The sequence below is a fragment of the Cupressus sempervirens genome, chromosome 11, assembly GCF_028749045.1.
Source record: "Cupressus sempervirens isolate cs-2001-9-10 chromosome 11, ASM2874904v1, whole genome shotgun sequence".
In the NCBI taxonomy this organism is placed as follows: Eukaryota; Viridiplantae; Streptophyta; class Pinopsida; order Cupressales; family Cupressaceae; genus Cupressus; species Cupressus sempervirens.
The window spans coordinates 103537241-103564236 of NC_143128.1; the positions used below are offsets into that span (position 1 = coordinate 103537241).

The 26996-nt window shown below is 34.5% G+C and overlaps 1 long non-coding RNA gene across 1 annotated transcript in view; it reads left to right on the forward strand.

Annotated features, from left to right (window-relative positions):
* Window positions 1-806: 806 nt before the first annotated feature.
* Window positions 807-26996, forward strand: part of LOC149528416 (uncharacterized) — an 85056-nt gene continuing 58866 nt past the window's right edge. The window contains exon 1 of the long non-coding RNA XR_016358431.1: window positions 807-964. This is a non-coding gene — a long non-coding RNA (uncharacterized LOC149528416). The remainder of the gene's footprint in view (window positions 965-26996) is intronic.

Below are 26996 nucleotides of genomic sequence, written 5' to 3' on the forward strand. Positions count from 1 at the left end.
GTGTTGGAATGAGACAGAAAGACAAGGAATAAGGAAACATTCATAAGTTAATCCATCAAATCACTCAAAGATGCACATAGAATTGCAGAAAGGAAAATGGCTTAACAATTAACTCTACAAAGCATGATCACACTGTTTTTACTGGTATTATCTTCAAAAATGCTGAATTACAAACTTTGTAACAAAGCTTAGGACTCAGAAAGATGTCTCAAAACTTCATCATAAAATCAGAACTCCCTGCTAATGAGTTAACAAACTCCATAAGTACAATATCCAACCCTTGGCTCATATGCCAATGGATAGCCTCAAAAATAGGACTAAGAAACTTCCAAAATGAAGTCCTATAATGTCTAAGACTCAATTAACTCATAATTTCCCCCCATGACTCATCAAAACTACCCTAAAAATGCACTAACAAGTCATAAAGAGTCACAAACTAACATGGCAAAGTCAAATCCGACTCCCTATATTCTCTCCATATGTTTCCCACCTTACTTGTAAACTTTAAGATCATAATGGGAGAATAAGATGACTCATTTGATTCCTTTTACATTAATAAAAAAAATATCTAATGACTTATAATTACTTCATTTAAATATTTTTCTTTTACAATAATACCTATGCAAAAGAAATAATTAAAACTCCCCCTACTTATTCTTTTGCATTTAAAAAGAAAGAAATAGTATTAAATAATACATTAATAATATTTCTTATACAAATTGTATCCTATGCAAAAGGATAAGAGTAGTCCATTTTGTTTTATGTAAAATAAAGGAAAAGGGATAAAAATCCCATACTAAAGCCTGTGGATTTCAAAGAATTATGCAAATTTGAAAAGGCACAATAAGTCTTTACAACCCTAAAAGACTTTTAATTTTACATTTACATCTTGTCGATGAAACTTCTGGAATGTTGAGAAGAAGGATAAGGGTTTCCTGCTGCCATGAGAGGGTTTTTCTTGAAGGTACATTTTAAAGACATTCTCCAAGAAAGCCATTTCTTGTTGGGTGTTGCATTGCTTCTTAAATATCCATAACATAGTGGTTTTTCTCTTCTTCTTCTTCTTTTGTGACTAGAGTTCCAACTGTAACTTGATATTTAAAAATCCGAATTGGGTTTTCTTGCTTTTCATTATATGATCCTTTGCTTTGTTTTGTTTGATAGAAACCCAAATGGGTTTCATTATGAGCCACCATGTTTCATTGCATCACTGGAAACTACCTTGGGATCTCAGATAGAGCAAATTCAAAGCCATGTTTTAGAAAGAACTTTGTTGGAACTTTTCTCTCCACTTGTTGTCACTGCAAATATGCATAGCATTGTGTTTTTCTTTTAATAGCCATTATGAAGTTGAGGGGTTTTACTATAACTTGATATTTAAAAACCCAAATTGGGTTTTCTGTGCATAACTTCATGCTATTACTCTCCTGAAGCTGCTATGAGAAGATGGTAAAGCCACTGCTATGAACATGTCCAAAACTCTAACTGGGTCTTACTGTAGTTTTATCAACACTTAATTTTTCCTTTTTTTGGTTCTTCAAACACGTATGTTGCTATATGATACATCTAGTATATTTTGTATTTTGAAACTAGGTTCATTGTTGTTGTATAATCTGTGACTTGTTCCTCCTCCCAAAAGCTTCATATTCCTCTGTAACCCAGCTTATTCTTGTACCTGTGGTGTTTATCTTTACATATTATATGATCCTCTTATATGGTAATGGAGAGGCATGACTTAGAAGATTGTAATCCCATGGTAGTCACATCAAGGAAAATCTATGGTTTATAATCATATTTTAGCAACATTTAACCCGACTCTATTACAAATTCTTTGACCAAGTGGACTAGTTGTAATTTCCACACCTAGAGTCCCAAAAATCATCAATATTTTCAAAGACAAGAACCTGAGTTTTCCTTTTGGCTTCCATTAACTTTTCTAAATCACCAGGTTGTGATTTTGGATCATGCAAAAATTCCATCTTACTGACCAGAAGACCATCACTATGAGAAGTGCTTAAACCTTTTTGTGGATATATGTTTGTTTGAAAGGAATGATCTGTTGTTTTGTTACTATGAACCTATAAGCTGTGTGCCACTGGAGTAAAGAATATTAGTATAATCTACCAATGCCTCTATCCATCCATCAGTTGCTCCATTATCATTTTTGATTTTTTTAAATCTTCCTTTTAGACTAAATTAGATTGTTTCATATGTAGCACATTATTTTAATTCTTGTTTAGCACCAAATGCTTGAGAAAACATGTTGATGGAAAGGTCTTCCCTTGACTGAATTGGCTCCTTACCTACTATTTGAACTTTATTATGTACTCTTTGTTCTCGTTAAACATCTGCTAAAAAATAAACAATGTGGATAGTTTCCTTGTTACTGATGGAAGCATAAGAATTATTACCAAACATCCATGTTGACCCTGTAAATTTCATGTCTAAAGGATATGAGGGTTGCAGATCATTCTTTAACTTAAACCATTTGTACAGATTTTAGAACTCATTCTTACTATCTATAAAAAGAAGAAAAGTTCCCCTTATGATAACCAGTTTAATTCAGTTGAGAATCCCAAAAATTGGGATCATTTCCAGTAAAGGGCAGACTGGTATCTTTAGACAGGTAACTAATTTAGAGTTCTATTGTCTTAAGGCATGGTTAGATGATTCTATTTAATCTAGTGTTTTCTCTATGTATTGTTCAGATCCAAATCCTGCCATCCTCTTCATTTGTTCGGATTTTATTATTGTTCCCTTCTGTAGCCACTTTCATTTCTTCACTTTATTTTCCTTGATAACCTTCCCTTATGCCTTTCTTTGGGGACTACTTTAACTAATCACCTCTATGATTATTGACATGGTACAATGGTAATAGCATTCTTTCTCAAATGGAACCATAAGATCCAAGGATATCTTTTGTTGTCACTCTGATTAACTTATGCTTTTAAAACTTAGAATACTTCCATCAAAAGTTCTACACACTTTTGATTGCTTTATTGTATAAGTCATTAATAGTAGGATATATCTTCTAAAAGCAATCTTTAGGAAATTGAACATTTATATAGCCAACATTGTTTGATTCATGTTCAAATTTTCATAGCATGTTTACATTTGTAATGAAACTTCCTCAAAATTTCAAACTTTCAGCATGATTCAAAGTTTTTTTTTTGTTGGTTTATCTTTCATACCTTTCTGCATTAAGTGCATATTCACAATCTGTGGTGTCAACAATCCTATAACCTATTAGTTTGTATGGGCTCGTGATACTCACAAATAATTTTTTCAACTTATTTTCTTTCGTAGTGACATGCATCAACAGATAGAGCATGTGTAGTTGTAGAGATAGGCGATCATTGCTTAGATCCTTCGGGATCTAACATCAATTGCTTCATGTTTTTCTTGCAATTGTTGGAGATCATGGAGCTTAGAGTTGGATTCTTCTATGCTAGGGAAAGAGTGCATAACCATTCAAAGAAATAGGAAATGACTGGTTATCTCTATTCTTATTTCTTTCATGCATATGTATTTCTCTGTTTATGTATCTCTTTATGAAAGAATATTAGTTAGCTATACTCACTGCTTGTGCGAGATTTTCAGCATATCAATCATTTCATTTTTTTTTGAAAACATCAATGTATATTTAAAAGTAAATAAATACAAAGACATTTCTATTGTTAAATGAAATGAATAGCACTTCTATACTTTAATTGCATCTATGCTTAAAATTTTACATGTGCAAAATTTTAGTAACATGACCAACATGAATTTTCGGTTACAAACTTTAGACAATTTATTTGAATCAAATATGAATTATACAACTAAATGACTACCTAAATTTGCATCTCCATTGATGACTAGTGCCTTATCCATTTTTATATGGAGTCATATTAGTAGAATTTTATCTATTCAATTGACTTGCAATCAAATATATTAGTTGTTAACTCTATATCCCATTCTTATGATATCCCTCCCATATAGTTAGAAACCCTATCAATCCATAGAAGCATTTACTTAATTGATTGAATCAAAAGCAACAATGAATCGACATACAACCTATACAAGTTGCACTAAACTGAAATGAACCTTGCTCATTTAGCCTCAAAGTGACAAATATATGAAAATGGAGATAGAATTTAAAGACATGAATATTCAAAAAATTCTTTTTGTATTAATCTTCTTGAGAAAAATATACATATTTGATACAAAACTCAAAATATAACTCATGAAAAATTTGTCATTGTTAGTGTATATATGTATTCACTATTTACACTTACTTAAGTTTACTTAGGTTGATGCATTATTTTATTATTTTGCATTATTTTATTGTTTTATTTTGTGAGACACTTAGGAGTTTGTGCACCTTTGTGAGTTTTCATGTTGACAACATAGGAGTACACAACTCTATTTTAGCACATGGTGTCTACAACATTGATTTGTGTCATACCCTTGTAGGCTTATCCTCTCATCACTGCACTTACTTATGTGCTTAATGGAGGATAACCCATATCTGGTGGACATGTGCCTAGTTGTATGACATATCATGTAGCTGATTCTAAGGCATTCTAGATGTATCTCAAAGGCTTTTATATACAGGAACTCCTAGTGTACTCGAGACATGGCATATTGAATGAATACATCTTCACTTTGATCATACTATCTCTGTCTAGTCTATAGTTGTGCTTGTGTTTTGAGTTCTTAATTCTTGGGTGAATTTTTCCCTTAGGAAAATTCTTACATGGTATCAAAGCTTGAAAATTTTCTCATCACATAGTCATTCGAGACCACTGTTGCTTTAGCACCTTAGGCCAACTCTAGAGTGTTGCAAAAATTGGGAGCATCTAAAGCTAGATATGACATCGCCATTGTAATCAAAATGCTGGTTTGATGAAAATTGACTATAAATTTAGCTACCTTGGCCCAAAGTTGTTCATGAGACAAATTTTTTTGCAAATTGGCACCTGGAGGCCCTAATTTGCAGTTCGAGTATGATCATTTTTTACAAATTTAATTGAATTATTCGAATCTGCATTTTTTATTTCTTTGCAATTTTGTCAATATTTGCGAAAAAAAATTACACCCAATAGAGAAATTTTTAGCAGAATCAGGCAATGACACCCCAGGTCTACTATTTGGAGAAATATTTTCTTTTGTCGTAGGTCATTTCATTAAATCTGTAGGCATATTTACACCGCAATTGTACTACACAGAGCATATGCATCAACTCTCAACAAATTCACCCACCTAGTCCAAAATATTGTATCACCACTAGAGCATATTCCTATACATCTGGTAGATGGTAGTGCCTCACTGGTGTGCTTGCCTCTATACACTGACATCTTTTGTTTTAACACCACTCGTTGTTCCTTTTATATATGAGTGCAGTTCATCCCACAATGTATGTGGGATAAACCCCACCTTTCTATTGCTTCAAAGATTGTACGGCCCATCTAAGCTGATTCTGGCCACTACATTTGGAAGATCTGATGCTACTTTTATTATCTTCCACCCATTGATTGAATACCCCCTACCCATGCATTTGAAAAACCTGACATTAAATTGTATTTATCGGTGACTATTTTTTGAATATTTTGGCACCGTTAGTTTTTGAACTCCCACCCATGTGGCTTCTGCCCTCTTCCATATAAAAGTATAATTAGACACATGAATGAAATAGACTCTACCATGTGTCCTTTCTTGGCATGTCCACACAGGTGCTCACTATCAAAAATTATCGTGCCTACGTGTATTGTCCCAACCACACATCTACATGCCTCAATGCCATGTGGACCAAATAGTAGGAGTCTATGCTAGTAGCTTTGCCACATCATATTGACAACTCATCTACCACCTCAACTTTTCCATACAAATCTATACATTTCATATTGTATGGATGATACATCAGTTTGACATGTCAGCTGGGGGCCCATTTTTTGCTGCTGTTAGCTAATCACAAGGTTAAATTTGACATTCATTTGACCGTCAAACCTAGTCATTTTACAATTGCAATGATGGTTGTTTGATCATAAAATTTAATCACGTAGTTTTCCTTCTAGACTCCTCTCTAGATTGCTTTTCAATTTGGCAGCCTGACTTTGCAAGCCCATAACTTGGACATTCAAACTCTGATTCAGGTGCACTTTTTTTTGAAATTGGGTAGAATTTCTCAAATTTTTGAGTGGTTGTGTTGTTTTCTAGTCTTGGTGCAAGGATTTTGTAGAAATTGTATTTTTTGGTGACTATACCTACATAATCCTACATTTTGCAACTTCAAACACTTTGTACGAGCACATCTACTCACTTTTTCAAAAAAAAAAAAATTTTAAGTGCATTTTTTTTGTCCACTTTCCAAATCTCTGGTCAAATTCTAGGGTTGTGTGGGCCAAAATCTCACTTTCAGAATTATTCTTTTTTTTGCATTATAAAGCTTTGATTACTTTTTAGAATTGTTGTATATCTAATCTGTAGTGCTTAGTGATAGATTTGAGCCTCAAGATGCAGTTGTAAAATCAAAATTAGAAAGTCCACTTTGTTTATTTTGATAAGTTGCTCATTGTACATGCACTACTTATAAAGTGCCACAAGCATCTTTTTTGGGGGGGTCTTTTGATTGAGTGAAAAAAGGGTGTGTGTACTATGTTTCTTGTGTCTCTCTATTGTGCTCTTTTCATTTTCTACATCATGGTTTTTAAATTTCCTCCTCTAGTTTCACACAACTATTCTACTTGGAAAGATATTGCATGGAGTAGATTAATGGAAAAAGGATATAGTCTTTATGTTGATGGTACAATTACCAAACCTACTAATGCTAAAGAACTCATTGTATGGAAAAGACAAGACCAATAGGCTTTAGGATCTATCAAGAATTGTGTTCATAGAGATCTTTTGTCTCACATTTCTAGTTGTACAGAATCAAAACCATCTTGGGATAAACTTAAACAATTATATGGTAAGGTGAATGAAGAAAAGGGATTTTAGATTGAGGATGATCTACTTCTCTTGGATCCAAAGAACTTTGACACAATTCAGGATTACATCAACAAAGCCAATGAGTATAGGGAACTTCTTAAAGATTATGGAAATCCCATGAAGGATGAAAAGTTGATACATCACATCCTGAAGAGGCTATCTTTAGAATACGCTTCCTTTGTTTTGAGTATCCATACTCATAGGTTGACCATGGGATCTACTTACCAGAAGCCTCAATTTAATGCATTAATAGAAATTTTGATTGTTGAACAATCTCACTTGATGGATTTAGGAATTCTCAAGTCATTAAAGACCAAAGCCTTGGTGGCTAGTGTTGAGGACCAAAAAATTCAAGGAGGGAAAAGAAACAACAAGAAGAAGCAATCGAAGTAGAAATCACAATTTGAGACACAACAATCCTCCTCTTAACAAGGCAGTTCTTCTTCCAATAAGAAGTGAAGTAATGAAAAGAAGGACAAACTCTTTGGTGCATACTGCAAAAAACCAAATCATGACAAGCATCATTACAAAACTAAAAGAATCAATGAGTTAGAAAATCTACTTAGGAAGAACAAGATTCAAGTGCTAAGTACTTCCAAGGATTCAACTCCAACCTCTTCAAAGTGAAAAGGGCAAGCACTTATGGAAAACTCAAGTTCTTCTAAGGAATGGATACATGACTCTAGTGCCTCTTACCACATGGGTTCTTCAAAGGGAAATTTTTCTTCATTGAAGTAGTCAAAGGTACCACACATCTTCATGGGATATTATACTAAAATGGAAGTTAAAGGGAAAGGACATGTGGAAATGGAAAATGGGGAATTCAAAGATATTCTCTACATTCCAAACCTTAGCTCTAATATCTTATCAGTTTACCAAATCATTCACCTTGGAGATGGTCACAAAGTTGAGTTCCTTCCAGATTCAATGGTTCTGTAAAGTCTAAAAGATGATTCATTGGTTGTAGTGGGGAAAGTCAATCATGACAATAGGCTTTATTCCTACTCCCATGTTGTGCCTAAGTCTCCTTCTCAAGCCTTGTTAACTCACTCTAATTCACAAATCAACCTATGGCATGAGAAATTTGGTCACCTTGACTTCTACTCTCTTTAGCAACTTTGCTCAAAATATATGGTCAAAGGTCTACCTAGCATCAACTTTTCTAAGTGAGAGTGTTCATCATGTTTAGTGGATATGAATCTCAAGGAGAAGTATGATAAAGGGAAGTCTTATAGAGCACCAATTGTTCTCGAGTTGGTTCACATGGTTTTAGTAGGATCCTTTGTAGTGACATCAGTCAACCAAGGCCACTACATCCTCACATTTGTTGATGACTTTTCAAGATTCACATGGGTCTTCTTCCTTCATCACAAGAATGAAGTGGTTTATAAGCTTCAAGCCTTTAAGACTTATGTTGAACACAAATCAAGGAAAGCCATCAAGGTACTAAGGGTGGACAATGAGAATAGATATGTCGATAAAAGACTTAAGGACTTTTGCAAACTTTAGTGGATTGATCTTTAGAACCCACCAACATTCAGTCTGCACAAGATAGATGTTACATCTATGAGGATTAGGACTCTCAAAACCATGGCAAGTTGCATGATAAAGGCCAAGTCTCTTGATCCAACACTTGAAGTTGAAGCCATTAGAAATGCCACTCACATACTTAATAGGTCTCCTCATAATGCCTTGGATGGGAAGACTCCTTTTGAGGCATGGTGCGATAGAAAACTAGTTATGAGTCACCTTCTAGTCTTTGATTGTCCAGCATGGGAAAACCTATCTTCTAGGGGTTGCAAGGCACCAACACCCATGCCTTGTACTTTCATCAATTATGAAGACAATGTTAAGGGTTACAAACTTATGGATCTAGAGATTTACTAGATTTTTGTGGAGAAGGATATTCACTTTGAGGACAATTCACCCAGCTTATCATCTAATCCTTTCTGTACTACATACATAGTGGAAACTGATAGTGACACTAGCAATAGTACTTCAATAGATTTAGACATGTGGGGTTCTATCAACAGTTATAGTGAGAGGTCACATCATCAGTCCAGTCCACATGCTTATATTGCCATAGTGAAAGGTCCATCATAGCATGGTACATCTTGTCTTCTAGCTCTAGCTTTAGTTGACTTGGGAGACAACCTTGAGGACTTACATCTTCTCTTTGATGATGGTGATCCTTCTACAATTGTTGTGAGGGCTCACTCTGACCATCATGTCCATTCTCTACATGATCAATCCTTATAGGTGGGCATGATTTTGGATACTTATGTATAGCAATTGGAGGAGGCCTCTTTGTCAATAGAGGAGATAGATGGTTCATTGGAATAGGTTCAACAGACATCCTTTCCAGATCTACATTTGTTCTTTTCACCATAGTTGGAAGGGACAAGCGTTAGCATCATCATAGGGATACTTGAGTAGGTTTCAGGGCACCATACATCTTCAAGATTGTACCTTTGGCATTGTTTCTTCCTAAGGGGAGGAACATCATTTTGCATTCTTGGACTAGCTTCTTTATCAGAGTGGCTTTTATTGATAGGCATTCTTCATTTGAGGGGGGGACTACCTTGTCTCTCTTCCTCTTCTCATCATTCACTTTTTTATATACTAGATGTATGTCATAATTGGAGGGTCTTGATTACTCCATCCATCCATGCATCCCTATTTATCTCTCTTTTTGGGGGAGGGTTTTTCCCATGAGGTTTTCCCTCTTTCTTTGCTTTATGAGAGATTGAATTTCATTATGTACATGGGTACCTAACATGGCCTAGTAGCCAAGACCCATCTTTCTTTTAATCCTATTTTTTGTAAGCTTAAGGGCATTCCCCTAAGTTTCACTTAAGGGGAGTGTTGGTGTAAATATGTACTCACTATTTCCACTTACCTACGTTTACTTAGGTTAATGCATTATTTTATTATTTTGCATTATTTTATGATTTCATTTTGTGAGACACTTAGGAGTTTGTGAACCTTTTTGAGTTGTCATGTTGACAACATAGGAGTTATGCAACTCTATTTTAGCACATGGTCTCTACAACACTAATTTGTGTGTCACACCCTTGTAGTCTTATCCTCTCATCACTACACTTACTTCTGTGCTTAATGGAGGATAACCCATATCTGGTGGACATATGCCTAGTTTAATGACATGTCATGTAGCTGATTCCAAGGCATTCTAGATTTATCTCAGAGGTCTTTATACGCAAGCACTCCTAGTGTACTTGACACATGGCATATTGAATGAATATATCATCATTCTGATTATACTCTGTCTTTCTAGTCTACAGTTGTGCTTGTGTTTGATTTCTTAGTTCCTAGGTAAATTTTTTCCTTGGGGAAAATTCTTACAGTCATTCAATATCCACTATATTCTTAGAATACAAATTTGGAACAATGCCTATTTGACATAAAATCTAGACTAATTGTAAAAATCATAAGCAATTAAAGAAAAAAGAATTGAGACCCTCAATTCACATCTTGAAAATTATTTTATAGAAAAGGATTACAATAAGCTTTATATGGGAAGATACTTGTCAAAATTTGATTCAAAAATAAATACAAAGACATTTTAGATATTTTCTCTTTACAAACATTCTTTGTACTTGGACAAAAATAGAAAGCAGTTAAAAAACTAGCAAGTGGCAATTCCTCTTCATGTATTTTCAAAATGAGCATGTATGTACTTTAACAACTTGTCATAATTGTTTTCTTTTCTCTATTTTTCCTTTTTACCTTTCAGTTATGATTACAACTGCTTATTCATTGTCTTTGAATGGCAAGGCCTTGATGCTAGCTATGACCTCCCAGATGGCAATATCAATTTCAACATCTAGCCAAGTGGCATCTCTAATTGTGTTCAATTCCTCAAGGTACTTATTCCATTTTGCATCCATGATAGCTTTGACCTCTATAGTTACCTTTCCTATCTCTAACTCTTATACAAAACATCAATCATGTCATATACTACCATAACATATGCTTCACTATTACAGTATGCAATATATCTAACATGCTTTAAAATGTCATCAAAGGAAGATGAACATTCCTACTAGTCCCTTACATTTCCATTTTCATTAGCAATATTGGGCACAAAATTAGGAGTCTCTGTGGTAATTTCTTTCATTTTATTTTGGATTAATTATAATTTCCCTAAAAAGAAACCATTTAATTCCTTAACTTTTTGAATCAATTTTCTTATAGAGATAATTACCCCCTTGGGCAACTCTTTCTTCTATCTCAATAAGGATACAAGATTTTTTTTAAACTGTCTATGGGCTCCATGTTTTGAATGAGGGAGATAATAGTGAAATTGCTTCAAAACATTGATATTTAGCTCCCTACAAGATAGTGTAATTACTATGTACATTTTGTGAAGAGTTTTTCAAAGAATTTATCTTATGAATCAAAAAATTATTTATAGTTATAATTTATTTATTTTTCCTTGACTCTAATTCTTCCTCATCAATAGTGATAGACTAGCCTATCACATCCCCTATATTTGATGCATAGTCCTATGTTTGCATACCTTTATCTTCAAATTCAATAGTAGGCCTAGCAGTATTTTTTAATGTTCCTATTTCATTTTCCAACAAGAGATTCCTCTACTCTAATAGATATATCTTTTTCATTTCATCTTCATAATGTCTCATTGTATCCACATACCTCTCATAGGTTGCATATAGTTGTTCTTCCACCACATCAATTCTATTATTTCCTAGCAATGATGTTGAAGTCATTAACCCATAAATTTGATTTCTTGATGTGGGATGGACATTCTAGAATATTACATTCCCACTAGGGGATTCTTTGATTACCATGAGGATTAGCATTTCATTTTCCAGAGCTAAGCCCCACATTTCCATAGTCTAAGCATCAATGTTGTAATGATACCTCTTGATTCTCCCTTTTGGTTCACATCTTCAAAAGAAATATTTTTTCTCATCTTCTCATTTGATCTAGCAAGAATGAAGAACTGATTTCACATCCTAGAAATATAATCATTCCACTTCTTTTTAGTAGTTCTCTTGCCTCATCAATAGTTAACTTCTCACTCTCAGGGTCATACTCCTATATCCTTTTGACCATCTCTGCTACCTTTTCATTAGAGTCACTTGGTTTTGATTGCAATGAAAATTCATTTTGTTTTAGTTTGAACAAGAAGCTTTTAAACTCTTTTATGAAGTTTTCATCCATTGTAAATTATCTATCCTCTAGGATCATATCATCTATCATTCTATCCTTCAACTCCAAATTCTTTTCTTTCTACTCATCTTTAGTTGTGTGTGTCATCAAGAGACTTCATCTTTCATCATTAAAGTATTAGCTACTTCTCAACATAATTTGTAAGGCTTTCTATCTTTCCTTTTGAGGAATCTAAACCATTTTTTGTTTCTTTCTGCTCTTCTAAGCCCAGGTTGAGCTTTTAGGTTGTTCTTCATCACTCACTCACTTCCAATATAATATAAAGTTCAAGAGATTCAAGATTGACTTCTTTTTTTTTATCTCCTCTAGAAATTGGGCTATAATCCCATCAAAAATTTCAATGCACTTGTCAAATCTAGGCCAACAACCTTCATTATGAGAATAACCCTTAAAAGATGGGTCAATCATCTTCATTTCTTCTTCAAAACCCATTATGTCTATTCATTTTATTCTTCTATCACTACATACATTATCATCCAAATAATCTTCAATCACATCCTCTTCCCATAATCTCTTTCCTAATGGTAAGTTATATCCCCTCATTTGTTTTAAAGCATTCCTAACAACATCAAAAGGATCATATGTTCATGCAGGGGTAGTTGGTAATTTATAATCTCTAAGAAATGTATCAGTTTCTTCAATTGCATTTTTACCAATTTTGAAGTCCCCAATCTTGGAGCATCTACACAAAAACGTACCCTTCCTGACATTACAACCCAAGTATTCCCTATTTGTTGATATTAGCTATCAAAAAATTTCAAAAATTCCTAACCTTTTTGGAACAAATTTAGGGAGGAAATTTGGTCTCTTAGGGAACCCAAAAACCCTAATAACTATGAAATTTTCAAATAGGAAAATGCTTCCCTAATCATGCCCCAACATATTTAAAACAAGATAGAAAAATTCATTATAAAATAAAATAGTATCAAAATAAGGACAGAATCTTTTTCATACCCAAGTCCATCATTGTACAGGAAGATTTTCTCCCAATTCTTATGTGCCCTTGATGAAACCTAGATCAAAGTATCCCACATTCTTATATAGAAACAAATGTATTAGTAGAGAATAGTGATGAAATTTGAAATCCTCTAGTTTTCCTTCCTAAGCTACAACAATTTAATTATGAATTTGATTGGCTATAGAGGTGAAAATTCATACCCAATATTGTTGTGTGTGTCTTAAATATTCAATGTCATGATGTAATGTCCAATAGTAGCATCTATTAACCATTTTTCCCTCCTTCCCAAAATTTTAATATCCAAGGTGATAACCATGTTTACATTAATTAGATCATTCATTTTCTACCATGCAATCCTAATAGGGATATACAAAACTTTGACTTTCTTTTATATTCCTATGCCTTATAAAATGTTCATAATGAAGGAAGGTTTTTAGTCGTGATGATGTGCAACCTCTCTTCATTTCTCTATCACATTTGTTTAAGACTTGACCATTAGATAAGTTGTAAAAGTGTGACATAGTCAAAGTTATGATTAGCACGACTTTGAAACCATCTAGGCTAACCTCCAATTTCATCTTGCAAAGGAGAAAAAGTAGTTAGGTGCAACATCACAAAGGTTCATGTAAAATTACAAATTTAAGTTGTGATGTTGTGATTCAAGGAAGTAGTTAGGTTTGATGGTCTTCGCATCTTCACTTATAGTCAAGGTTAACCTAAGGATATAGATGTGATGATGTGATTCCCTTTTTTTTCTTATTCGTGAGATTAAAGGCATCATTAAGTTTTAAGGCTGTGATGGAGCGATTAACAATTGAGGTTGGTCTTTGCAACTTTGCAAGTAGCAAAATAGTTAAGTGTTCTTAGGTTGCGAAACCATGAAAAGTGTGATGTGGTTAGGCAAAGTGTTTCATAACATCACACATGAGTCAAGGAAAACACAAGTTTAGGTTGTGAAGTGGTGATTTCCCTATATCACACTCTCACAAGGTTAAGGCATAAGTTGAGAAATTGAGTTGTGAAGCTACAAACAATTAATGATGAGCAGTTGAAGGTTAGGCATAGCTTCACAAGGATTCTCTCATAGTTACAACTTTTGGTTGTGAAGTTGTGAAGTTAGAGATGGTGTCATCAAAACAATGATTGGGGCATCAAATGTCCTAGGTAGGCCTTTTGTTGGATGGTTATGATGGAGTGATATGGTTAAAGATGAATACATCACATCATCAAGTAGTTATAGGGTTGTTAAGTCCAAATGATGGTGAGAGTGCAAGAAGGCCAAATCTATAATAGTCAAAGGGTTGAAACTATTAACGAGCTAAAGTGTTTTCAATTTTTGAATTAGTGATAAGGCATAAGGTAGGAAGGTTGTCATTTTGCATGGCCAAATATTTAAGGAAGGAAATTAGTTGTGAAGTCACAAATAGAGATAGTCAGTAGATCAAGAAAGATAGAAGTCAAATGATATGGAAAAATTCTTAAAAGGTTATAGGGCTACATGGTGATGTTGACAGTCATTTCTAGTAGACTTGATCACATGGATGACTTAGCATGGTTGTGAACACAGAATAAGCAACACTTTAATGGTGAGCAGGTCCTTGATCACTTGAAACTACTATTTTGAGTGTTCTCCATGCCTGATGATTTTAGATTTTATCCTTCCATTATCTAATTCATCCATTTACTCTACTAGAGAATTTATGGTCATTGTTTCTATCTCTTTAGGGCTTAAATTACACATAAAGATTAGATTTTTTGCATATGGATGTGTACCCTAATCAAATCTTTCTAGGATTGCCCATGATTTTTCTCTATAACTTTAGGGAATTAGTTGATTTTTTTCTCCTAGTAAAAGTTTTCTCAGTTATGCTTGATCTATAAAAGAAAGAAAGAAAGTTTTGTAACCCTTCCAAGGGTTAGTCTTTCTCTAATTCTATAGAAATTGTATTGCATGCTCTACTACTGTAATTTCCTTTTCCTCTGAATGAATATAATTATTTATTGTATCTCTTTCATTCATTAATATATTGTGAAAAATCTTCTTGCCTTATGTTGATGCATTATCTCTATTCTTCAATTGTATGATTGTATCTACTTGGCCTTTGAATGATATAGAGTAAAATTTCCTCCTTATAGAATTATATTGGTTTTCTGACCTTCATATGGTTGTTGAGTCAATAAGGATTGAATCTACATATTTGGAGATTATATTGACAAACTGTGTGTTTATAAAGAGAGATAAGATTAAACATATTATCTTTAGATTAGATTAGGTAGTTTGATTTTCCTGCATCTCCTTCTCCCTTTTCCTCTCAAGAATTAGTTAGGTGCACCCTGATAGTAAGGAAGTCAACCTCCTTTAGAGACTCAATCTCATTGTTCAAGTCCCACAACTTGAAGTTTGTTTCCATGTTTCACAAGGTTTTTTGTAGGTCAAACTTTAGTCATGGGTGCAAACTTTTTTGACAATAGTTTTTAGCATGCCTAGAGGGACTAGATATTGAACCATTTATTAAGTCCACTAGTTCACTGGTGTCAAAGAAAAGAACTTCAAACTAATGCTATAGAGATAGTGTTGCTCTTAGCATTTCATCCTCCAGGAAGCTCTTATTCAAGTACTTTGTGAATCCATCTCTATATCATGGTTTCTAGACCAGAATTATTGTAATTCATGCCCAAGGCTCAAACAAGGGCATCTTCTAGAGGTACTTTTTAGTATATTGAACTTTCATTATCAAATCCTAGAAAGAAAAAATAGACTCTCTCTATCACCAGTTAGGAGTTATGAAGTAACACATACACCTGTTAGACCTCTTTCTACTCCTCCTATTGATAGATCACAACCTAGGGTACCATTTTTTCATCTAAATAGACCATTATTCCATATGGCCCTCCCTAGGAATTAGTTATCTACAACCTTGAATGGTGGTAGTCCTCTCATCTTATCCCAAAGATATGATATCTTAGTATACACTCTTAAAAGTATGGCAGACTTTACTAGTACAACTTCCATTTCTCCTATAGAGCATTCAAGAAATTTGAAACATTTACAATATATATGGTATTACAAAGAATGATGTCACTATTAGACTTTTAGCTTCATCTCTAAAGGGAAAAGTCTTATAGTGGTATAGGGGATTACCACACAATTTTATTACCAACTAGGATGAGTTAAGAGAAAGGTTATGCAAACATTTTGAAGATTAAATTGATCATGTATCATTTTTAGAGCAGCTAATGACCATTAAGAGAGTACCCCACCAATATATTATTGATTTTAAATATAGATTTTAGAAGACATGGGATAGGATACTTGTTATAGTAAAAGCTTCCACTGGTAATACCTTCTTACATTACCTAAAAGCTTTCAATATTGATATTACTACTACCTTAAAAGAAATGGGAGGGGATACTTTACCAATTGCATATGAAATTTCCATAAAATCAGAAAATGTCTTGATTCAAGGAGGAAAATTAGCTCCAAGGACTCCAATGCCTTTCTTTCTGAATATGCCTACACATCAACCTATAGTAGCCCCTATTCCTACCACACTCACAAGACAACCTCTTGCTATAGCCCCCATAACCTCTACTTCCTCTAATATGTTAGGAGAGTTAACAGACATGATGTAGGCTACTATGCAATATATAGACAAGAAGTTGTAGGATTGGGAAAAGAAGCTGGAAGACAACTTCTTAGTAGTGCAAAAGATGAGCAACAAGGTGGTGACCTTGGAGAGGCAAAAAGCTCAAAATAGTAGTCCTTTCTAGTCTCATTATCAAAACCCAAAATATAGGCCACCAAATCAAAATTAGGGTAATGTTCCACACAACCAAAATAGACCTATGTGTAATGCCTCTACTGCAAATACAAGCACAAATCTAAATAGGGCATTAGTTCCTTAGAAAAACCTTGCTCATGAGCAAGATTTTTTTCCTTCTCGCAATTACTCCTATAGGTATTGTATGTGATATAAGATAATCATCCCAAGCACTAACCACACAAGATCAAGTAGTCAGACAACAATATAGTGCCAGTCAACCTACTAATTGTTCTCACCTACAGTAGTAAGGTGATTGTTCTTTTATGAACCATCAACCAGAGGAATATTATCAGGCTAGCCATAATAACTATGATGCTATAGCTCATAATACTAGAAGAAAAAGGAGATCAATGGAGGGTGCTATACCTCCTTTACCAAATTAAGCTTCAACCATAGGTGTTTCTCTTTAGGTTCTAGTTGTAAATGCACAACCAAATGTTTCTTCCCAATAGAAGTAGGATATAAGCAACAAGAAGTCTATTGAAACTTAGGATGCTCAAATTGAGTTATTATTTCCTATATCTCCCAAGGCTCTAGTCAAAGTAGCTAGTACTCTTCTTAATATTGTAGAACAAATGAAGAAGTCCAAAGTCAATATTCCTTTGTGGGATGTTCTCACTCATAGATGGAGCTATTATAGCAAGGTTTAAAGAGTTTAGAGGTGTAAAATCATTCAGCCACCTTAGATAATGCAACAAGTTTTGTGTAGCCAACTAAAGAAGGAGATACATGCAAGAAAATCAAGCCTCCTCCTTTTTATATCTCTTTGATTATAGGGGAAAAACTAGTCCATAATTACAAGATTGATTTACGAATTAGTAGTTCTATGATGCCTAAATGTATAGTTGATCTCTTTGATATTAAGTATGAAGAAATGGTTAGAGATGTGCTTCAGTTATATGATAGCCCTATCAAAACCATAGCGATCTTAAAAGATCTGGAAATTGCATTGCATGCATGCCCTAGTTATAGTATCACTCAAGACATATCAGTAGCCAAGGTTGATCCATATTTTTTCATCTATCTTTCTAGAGACTTCACGACATAGATTGGTTATCATATTAAAGTATATTGGTCCTATATGGGACAAAATCTTCTTTAAGGGTAGAACCTCTAGCCCCTCATCACATAGAGACCTACACATCTAGTTCTATAAATATGAATTGTGCAATTAATGAGATAAATGATGATGGCATGACCCATGAACTACCACTTATTTAGTAGAGATTTCTAATTATATTTTAGATGAATGGACCACTAAATTTTAGTTTGATCTAGAACAAGAAGCTCTAGAGGTAGGCCTTGGTATATATTGTATATTAGATAAAGGTACTCCTATTCCTAGTCTCATGAAAACAAAAGAGGACATTGATGGAGTTTGGAGCATTTTTTTTTATGGATCAAGGAACAAAAGTGGTTTAGAAGCTAGTTTGATATTGGTCTCCCCTATTTTGGAGAAGTTTTACTTCTCTTATAAACTCTACTTCAATTGTACTAATAACATAGCATAATATGAAGCACATATTCAAGGCCTCCAACTTGTACAAAAGAGGGAAATCAAATCTTTAAAGGTCTTTGGAGATAGTGGCCTAGTTGTTAACTAAGAAAGGAGCCTGTATATAACAAAGAATAACTTGCTTAAATCATAAAAATATAAAAAAAAGGAAGGATTTAACAATATGGAAAGCAAGAGTAGGAGTGGATAATGGAAAGGATAAGGTAGTGTGCCTTTTCAAAATTTGAAACCTATCCTAGGTGAGATTCCATATGGAGGAGGAAATCAGAATCTAGGAACAAAGTAGGGGTCTACGAAGTGTTAGCGAATAGCAGAGATTAGAGATGTGATGGAGAATGGGGATGGGGACCCATGTGACAAGAGTAAAGATCTGGACAAACTTACTCCACCACCCAAGGTGGAATAGTTTGGGTTTTTGGTGAAATGGTCATCTCTTTTTGGTGTTAAACCCTCTAGTAAGTCTTCTTTCCCTTCGATTAAGATTCTTTCTAGTTTGGATAAGAGGTCTTGTGTGTTTGCTATTCTAGACAAGCTAGTAAACTATACTATTACCTCAATAGCTTCCACTCTAGTGGGAAAGTTTATAGGGTAGAGGCCAAACATAGACATAGTGAGATCTTTCACTCAGGAAATTGGCATCTAAAGAGATAGGTCAATGTTACAGCTATAGAAAAAGGATTCCTATCTTTTGATTTTACTTTTAAAGAGGACTTTTCTAACATTCTATGTGGAAGACCTTGGAGTATAGGTTAGTCTATTCTTGTGCCTCAAAAATGGTCATCAATTCTAGATTTGAATAATCATTCTTTGTGCAAGCACTAATTTGGGTCAAACTTCCAGAGCTACCCTTGGAATTCTGGAACTTCCAAAGCTACCCTTGGAATTTTGGAATTCTGGAACAAGGATCTATTTGTGGGAGTAGAAAATTCCTTTGGGGAACTTTTGTTAATAGACTTAGTAATAGCTTCTAGAAATAGGCTAACATATCCAAGGATATGTATTGGTGTCAGGGAAGGGGATGACATGCTAGAGGTTGTGATCTTTCATTCTAAGTTGGGAACACATACTTAGTAGCTTGTCTATGAAAGTATCCTTTTTGCTTTTTTTCATTATCTAAAATCTAGACATAAGGTGAATCAATGCCCAAAGGTTAAAGTGAAAAGGAAGAAGATTTCACCTTATTCCCAAGGAAAGGAGAAAAATATCTGGAAAAGGAAGGACATCAAGGGTGGCTAGAAGGTTGAGGTGTTAAATGCTCCTATTAAAGGAGGTAATATACTGACCAACATGTCTTCTATGATAGACAAGGATTTCCTATCTAGACCAAAGATTAATGTCCAGGCTGAACCAGCACTAAAGATTAATGGGACTGCAGAACCAATAAGGATAGTGGAAGAACTAGAAAAGATAGTGGAAGTCTCTACTAATGGAAGTAAAGAGATAGTCCTTAGAGACTCAAAGGAAGATGAGATAGTTGTTTTATCTAGTAGAGAGGAGGAAGATCTATCAATGAATCCTAGATTCTGAGAAGATGAGGCTAATCCTAGAGTTTTAAAAGCTAAGGAGGCAAATGGATCAAAATTAGTTACTACTCAAGAGGAGACTAGGATAGAGGTGGAAAGCTAGCTTCAAGATTTGATGATGTCAAATGCTCAAATGCAAGAAGTGAGGGAACAAGTTTCTCTTGAAGGGGAGTTAGTGAGGGATAATTAAGAAGATGTCTTGGTTCTCCCTTCATCTCCTAAGAAGGATCCAAATGTTTCATGCAATTTGGAAAAGGTATTAGACAGGGAAAAATTCTTATCTCCAAAGCCTAAAAAGAAAAGTAATCAAGAACCTTCTCTAGTTTCACCAGCTAAGACCAGGAGTCATAGTAAATCAAACTTGGGTATAAGGTCAAGATCAAGAGGAAGGAGGCATGCTAGCCAAGTCAGAGAAGATGAGACTAGAAGAAGTTTGGCAGATGGGAGCCAAAGAACACTTTTGGAGTGTTCCCCTAGTTTAAAATGAAGATAATCTATTGGAATATAAAGGGCCTTAATGGAGCTCATAAGTAAGAAATTATTAAGAATATGATTAGAGATCGAAAACCTAATATTCTGATGATACAAGAAACTAAGATTAAGAAAGAGAGTTTGGGTAAAATATCTTTTAGTAATAACATAAGTGGGGAAGCCTCAAATTCTAAAGGAGTATCTGGAGGAGTGTTGACCCTTATTAATAATAAGCAATTCAAATTCACTACCTTGTATAACAATGGTAACATCCTTTTTTATAAAGTGTTCCATATGTACTCCAATGATTTTTGGTTCATTTTGAATATTTATGCTCCTAATTCTAAAAGGGAGAGGAAGAATTATTGGTCCAAAGTTTATGATTTGGTTCGGACCAGTAGCATAAAAAAAGGGATTATTATGGGGAATTTTAATACTCTATTAGTGGATGAGGAGAAGAAGGGAGGTTTGGTGCCTAACTGGGAAAGTAAAATGGACCTCTCTAATTTCACAAATAGCCTAGCTTATTTGGGCTTGGATCTATCGGGAGGAGCTTTTACTTGGTCAAATAAAAGAATTGGAAGGGACTGTATTCAGGTTCGGTTGGATAGAGCTCTTATCTCTCTAGACTAGTTGTAGTCTTTTTCTTGTAAGTTGTCTCTGCTTCCTAGAGTTGGCTCTAATCACTCCCCTATATCTCTCTCAGTTGTCTCTATAGAACCAAGAAGGAACTTACCTTTTTGGTTTGAAAAGATGTGGGCTTCACATCTTGATTTATTGAATAAGGTATATCACTAGTGGGGGATAGAAGTGGAAGGTATTGCCATGTTTAGAGTAGTGAAGAAGTTGAGCAATATGATTAGAATGATAAAAGTTTGGAATAAGAAAAATTTTGGTCATATTTTTCATGATAAAGAGCATCTGTCTATCAAACTCACCTCTATTTAGGATACTATTTAACAAGGGTACAATGATTTGAATAGAAATGTTGAGTTATCTAGTCTCTCTGACTTGCATAATATTATAACTAAGGAAAAGAAGTTTTAGAAACAAAGATCTAGAATTAATTGGCTGAAAGAGGGGGATCATAACACAAGGTTTTTCCACATTTCTACTCTAAAGCAAAGAGCTAATAATATAATTTCTAGTTTAAAAAAGGGGTAGGATATGTTGACTAAAGAGAATGAAATTGCTACTGAGGTTGTTTTCTATTTATCCTCTCTTTTGTCTTGGGAGCCCTTGTTATCGAAGTTAGATCAGACTAAAATTATCTCACATATTCTATAGATTATTCAACCCCATCACAATAAAATGTTGATGGCTATACCAAATTCTCAAGAAGTTAGAGAAGTTCTTTCTTCCCTACTAGCTAATAAGTCCTTGGGCTCAGATGGATTTCCTACCTTCTTCTTCCAAATTTACTAGCAAGTGGTTATGGTAGATGTTGTGAAGGTTGTTTAAGAAATCTTTGGACCTAGAAGTATTTTAAAAGATATTAATTCTACTTTTTTGGTCCTCATTCCTAAAACTCTTGGAGCTGACTCTTTGGATAAATTTAGAACAATCAATCTATGTAAATCCTTCTACAAGATTATCTCAAAGGTGCTAACCTCTGGAATGATTAGAATTCTTCCTTTGATCATATCTTAGCAACAAACAAGATTCATCCCTAGAAGGAAAATTTTGGATTTGATCATGATGGTGCATGAAGTAAACCATTCAATGGAAGTTGGGAAGAGACATAGAATGATCCTCAAACTAGATCTTTCAAAAGCTTATGATCAGGTCAACTAGACTTTTCTTGGTTTGGTGCTCTGGGCTTTTGGCTTTGATCAGATAGTTTGTAAGATTATATCTCAGCTAATTTCAACTTCTTCTCTTACAATTTGTATTAATGTTGTTCCTTTTAATTTTTTCAAGCCTATGAGAAGGATTAGATATGGGGACCCCCTCTCACCTATTTTTTTTATTATTTTGCCAGAATGTATTGGAAGGTTAATTGAGAAGAACAAACAAGTAGGAAGGCTAAAAGGGTTTAAACTATCTTCAAGGTGTGATCCTTTTTCTCATCAATAGTTTTTGGATGATACAATAATGAGAGGGGAAGCTTCAGTCAAGAAGGCTAAGGTTATGAAGGAGATTCTACACTTATACACTAGAGGATCTAGACAAATTATTAATTAGGAAAAAAGCTTAGTTTTCTTTATTAATACTCTAGAGGACATGCAGAGGAAAATTACAAGGACCCTTGGATGTGAAGTGAGAAAGCTTCCTTCTACTTATCTTGGACTCCCTTTGGGTGCCAAGCCTCCTAATTCCTTCTAAAATGGGATCATTGATAGGTTTAGTAAGAAGCTTGTGGGCTAGAAAGGGGCTTCTCTTAGTCAAGTAGGCAAATGCCTTTTGGTAAAATCTACTCTTCAGAACCTCCTAATGCATGCCTTGAGCCTTTTTGGGATTCTAGTTAAATTCTCAAAGAAAATGAAAAATATTCAAAGAGATTTTTTGTGGTTGGGTCTTGAAGGGCAGAACAGATATCCCCTTGTGGCTTGGGATAATGTCTGTCTTCCAAAGTGTTATGGAGGATTGGGTATCAAGAAACTTAAGCATCTTAATATGGCTCTCCTAGCCAAATAGATCTTACGCATCTTTAATAGTACTGGAGAATAGAGAGATATCTTTGTTAATAAGTGCCTTAGAAGACATTCAATCTAATTTTTGCTAAACAATGAAGACATCCCTAATGGGTTTGTTATTTGGAATGGTATTCTTAAAGCAAGAGAGCTGGCCAAGGAAAAGGTAGTTTGGAAAGTGGAAAATGGGAAGGATATTCTCTTCTGGACTGATCATGGGTTGCTACAAGGACCTCTTATTAATAATCCTACTTTTGAAATGTGGGCTAATGATTGTATTAGGCAGTTTGGTTTGAAAGTTAGTGATTATAGAACTGACCAAGGATGGAAAGACATAGCTTTCATCTCTGAGGATCTCAAGCCAATCATGACCATGTTGAATTATATTGTTATTAATAATAAGAGGGATGAAGTTATAAGGGATATCAATCATAATGGTTATTAATTGGTAGCTTTGAGCTACAATTCTCTTTGGAGCCTAAAAGAGAAACCCCTTGGGTGAAAGCTTGGTTACCTAGTCTTACCCCAAAGATCAATATTTTTACTGGCTGACCTTGCAAAGAAAAATTTCTTACACAATAATTTAATAAAAATAGGTCATATTATGCCTAATAGGTATATCCTTTGTAAGAATCAGATGGTATTGGTCAATCATATGTTTATACATTGTTCTTTCTCAAGTGAGGTCTGGGACAACATAACAAAAAAAATTTGGGGTAAGCTGGTGCAAACCAGGTATTCTTCTAAATTTCTTTTATCCTTCAAGGGTTTATACTTGCTAGATTTAAGTACCTGGACTTTGCCTTTCAGAGATAGAGAGGAACTTACTTATGTTCTTAGAGAGAAGATTTATAGAAGCATAAAGGAAAACTATGAGGTAAGGAAGGGGGGATGATGCAAGAGCATCCAGTGGTGTAAGGGCAATCCTGTGTCACCCAAAAAGATTCTTAGAAATAGTTTTTGTTTAATGTGTTTTCATTTCTAGATACCCATTTGGCTCAAATAAAGGTTCCAACTCTCATAGTTCCAATATTAGTGTTTTGGGTTAGAGTTTTTAAGCACTTTGGGATATGTGTAAATGCCAAAAAAATAGGACTATGTAACTGAGCCATAATTATGGTGAGTTAGAGGGTGTAAATTGGAGGGATGATTATATTTGTAATATAGAACACTCCAGAAAAAGAATCAAGTCAAAAGGCTTCATAGTTAGATTTTATTGATATTTTTTGGTTCTAGAGACCTCCTAAGAGCACTTCAAAGTAAGATATGGAGCATTAAATGGCCTTATATAGGGCCAAAAAATGGGGGATGAGCAAAGCTAGTCCATAGGGCTATAGAGTTCTTCTAGAGCTTTTCAAAAATGTAAACGGTTTGTCAATTGGAGCTATGGTTCAAAAGTTATGCCTCCCAAAAGTTTGACTACTATTTTTTGATTCTTCTAACTTTGCACTGACTTCTAACATGATTGCTAGAACCTTCCATTTTGGTGGTGGATGCCAACTGGCATATTCTAGAATTTATTCCTAACCCTAAATGATTTGGGGCTTATTTAAGAACATTTCTAACATTTTAAAGGTAGCACTTAGTGGAGTTAGAGAGAAGGAACCATGTGGAGGATTTATTTCTCTAGAATCATATTGTTGTAAGCCCATAGGGCATTTCTCATTGATAATAATATTTTCCCTTTTCCTATGTGTTCATTATGGTCTTTGGTTGTATTTCCATTAGGGGAGATATTGAAAATGGTGGTAATAAGAGGGAGAAAGAAAAGGACATGAAGACAAAAAGATAGGATGTGAAATGGTTGCTCCCTCCTGAGGGATGGCATAAAGAAAATTTTGATGGTGCACCAAAGGGTAACCCTGGACCTTTGAGTTGTGGAGGAATCATAAGAAATAATTATGGTGGAGGGGTGGCAGCTTTTTCTCATCCATTGGGTATCCAAACTAGTCATTTTGCAGATGCCAATGCTGCTTGCCATATACTTAAACTAGCCTTTGACATGGGGATTGAAAAATTATTGTTGGAGGGGGATTCTAATAAAATTATAAACTGTATGAAAGGAATCATTCAACCTTCATGGTCTATTTCTAATTTAATTGAAGAGACCTAAAATCTCCTTCAAATTTTTGAATGTTTCCATGTCATCCATGTTTATAGGGAAGTTAACCCTATGGTAGACTGGTTCACCAACAAAGTAGTTAGGAAAGATAAGGTGATGACCTAGAATTTGGGTAGGAATATTTTGATAGAAGTGAGGAGTCTTATCAAACTAGAAAAAATCTAGAGTGGTAAGGTGGACATCTTAATGTAATAGTGTTTATTAATGAATGCTAGGGTGTGAGTTACTATACTAATGTCATTTATGACAAATGAAATTAGGAGGTGAGGTTATCAGTGTCATATCAACATATTTTTTGCATTCATTTTTCATCTGCCTTTTTTCCTAGGTTATAGAAAAATATATTGGTGCTTCTCAGAGACATAAAAACTAGAGCTTTCAAAAGGTTCAGAAGGGTTTATAGAGGTTGCCATTTATGAAAATTGTAGGGTGGAGAGCATACAAATGGTTGGGGAATGGAGTAGGAAGGAGCCTATGGGGGAACCAAAAAAATGGAAAGAAAGGGCAAAAGTATGGGAGAAATTGGAGAAGGGAGGTATAGCAAATTACATCACTAAACTCCATGGTTTTGATCCAAATGTAACAAACATGGTCAACTCTTGGAAGGATGGGAGAGTTAAAGTAATGGAGTTTCATTTTAGATTATAGAAGCCATTTCTCTTGTGTCCAAAATTTTGGCAAAGGGCTTCAAATTTTATAGAGACAAGAAGGTGTTGGTGAATGTGGCCAAGGAATTTGCAAAGAAAAAAGATGAGAGGAATGATCTAGTTAAATGTGAAACATACTACGAAATGGATTCCATCAAAAAACTTTGGAGGTATGTTTTACGAGTTGTTATAGAATATATTTTATTGGATACTAGATTTGACAGGGTGAGAACCAATCACTTTGTTTTTCTAAACCATTTTCACCATGGAATCGAGATTTCTTTCCCCTTTTATTTGTTTACTTCTATGAGCAAGGCTATCATTCCCAGAGCTTCTTGAGTCTCTGAGGACTCAAGAAGCTCATTCCCAAGAGCAGGAGAAGGAGACAATTGGAGGAAAGGGTGGAGAAGTGATTATTAAGGATAGGTGAAATGAGTAAAGAAATTTCAATGTTAGAACATCCAAGATGGGGATTATTAGAGAGACAATAAATCCCCAAATTCTGGAAGAAAAATAGGGCCAACTCCAGTTCAAAGAACTTATTGATCCTACTATGGTGGCAATAATAGATAACACTAGGGAAATAGGAATGAATCTATTAAATAATGCTTGCAATAGCATGATTGAAAATTTTAGGTCAATCAAATGGCTTTACCACAAATTGAAATAGGTCAAGGAAAAAATTGGCTAAATGGAAAACAATAGGAAGGAGCCAGGTTTGGGAAATCAGAAGAATAAGGAGGATAGAATTAGTTTAGCTAAGAAGAGAATCCTAAACTTGGAAAACTATAATCATAATCTCGTGAATTAGATGATCTCCATCCTTAATTCTATTGATGATAACATTTTGTCCCTTACTAGAATGTTAAAAGCCAGAGGCCTACTGGATGAGAGTGAGGACAAGGATAGAGGAAGAGCTAGGGTGGAGGAGGATGTGGTGATAGAAATTCCTTTTAGAAGCCTGGATTGGGAAGCCCAGAAGATTCAAGAGCAGATGGCTAAGGAGACTCACAAAGTCTATGAAGCAGCTTAGACAATGCAAGAACTCTAGTGAAAGATAGAAGAGTAATCATGGCTTTTTTTTTTCTATCTTTTGCTATTAGTTTACTACTATTT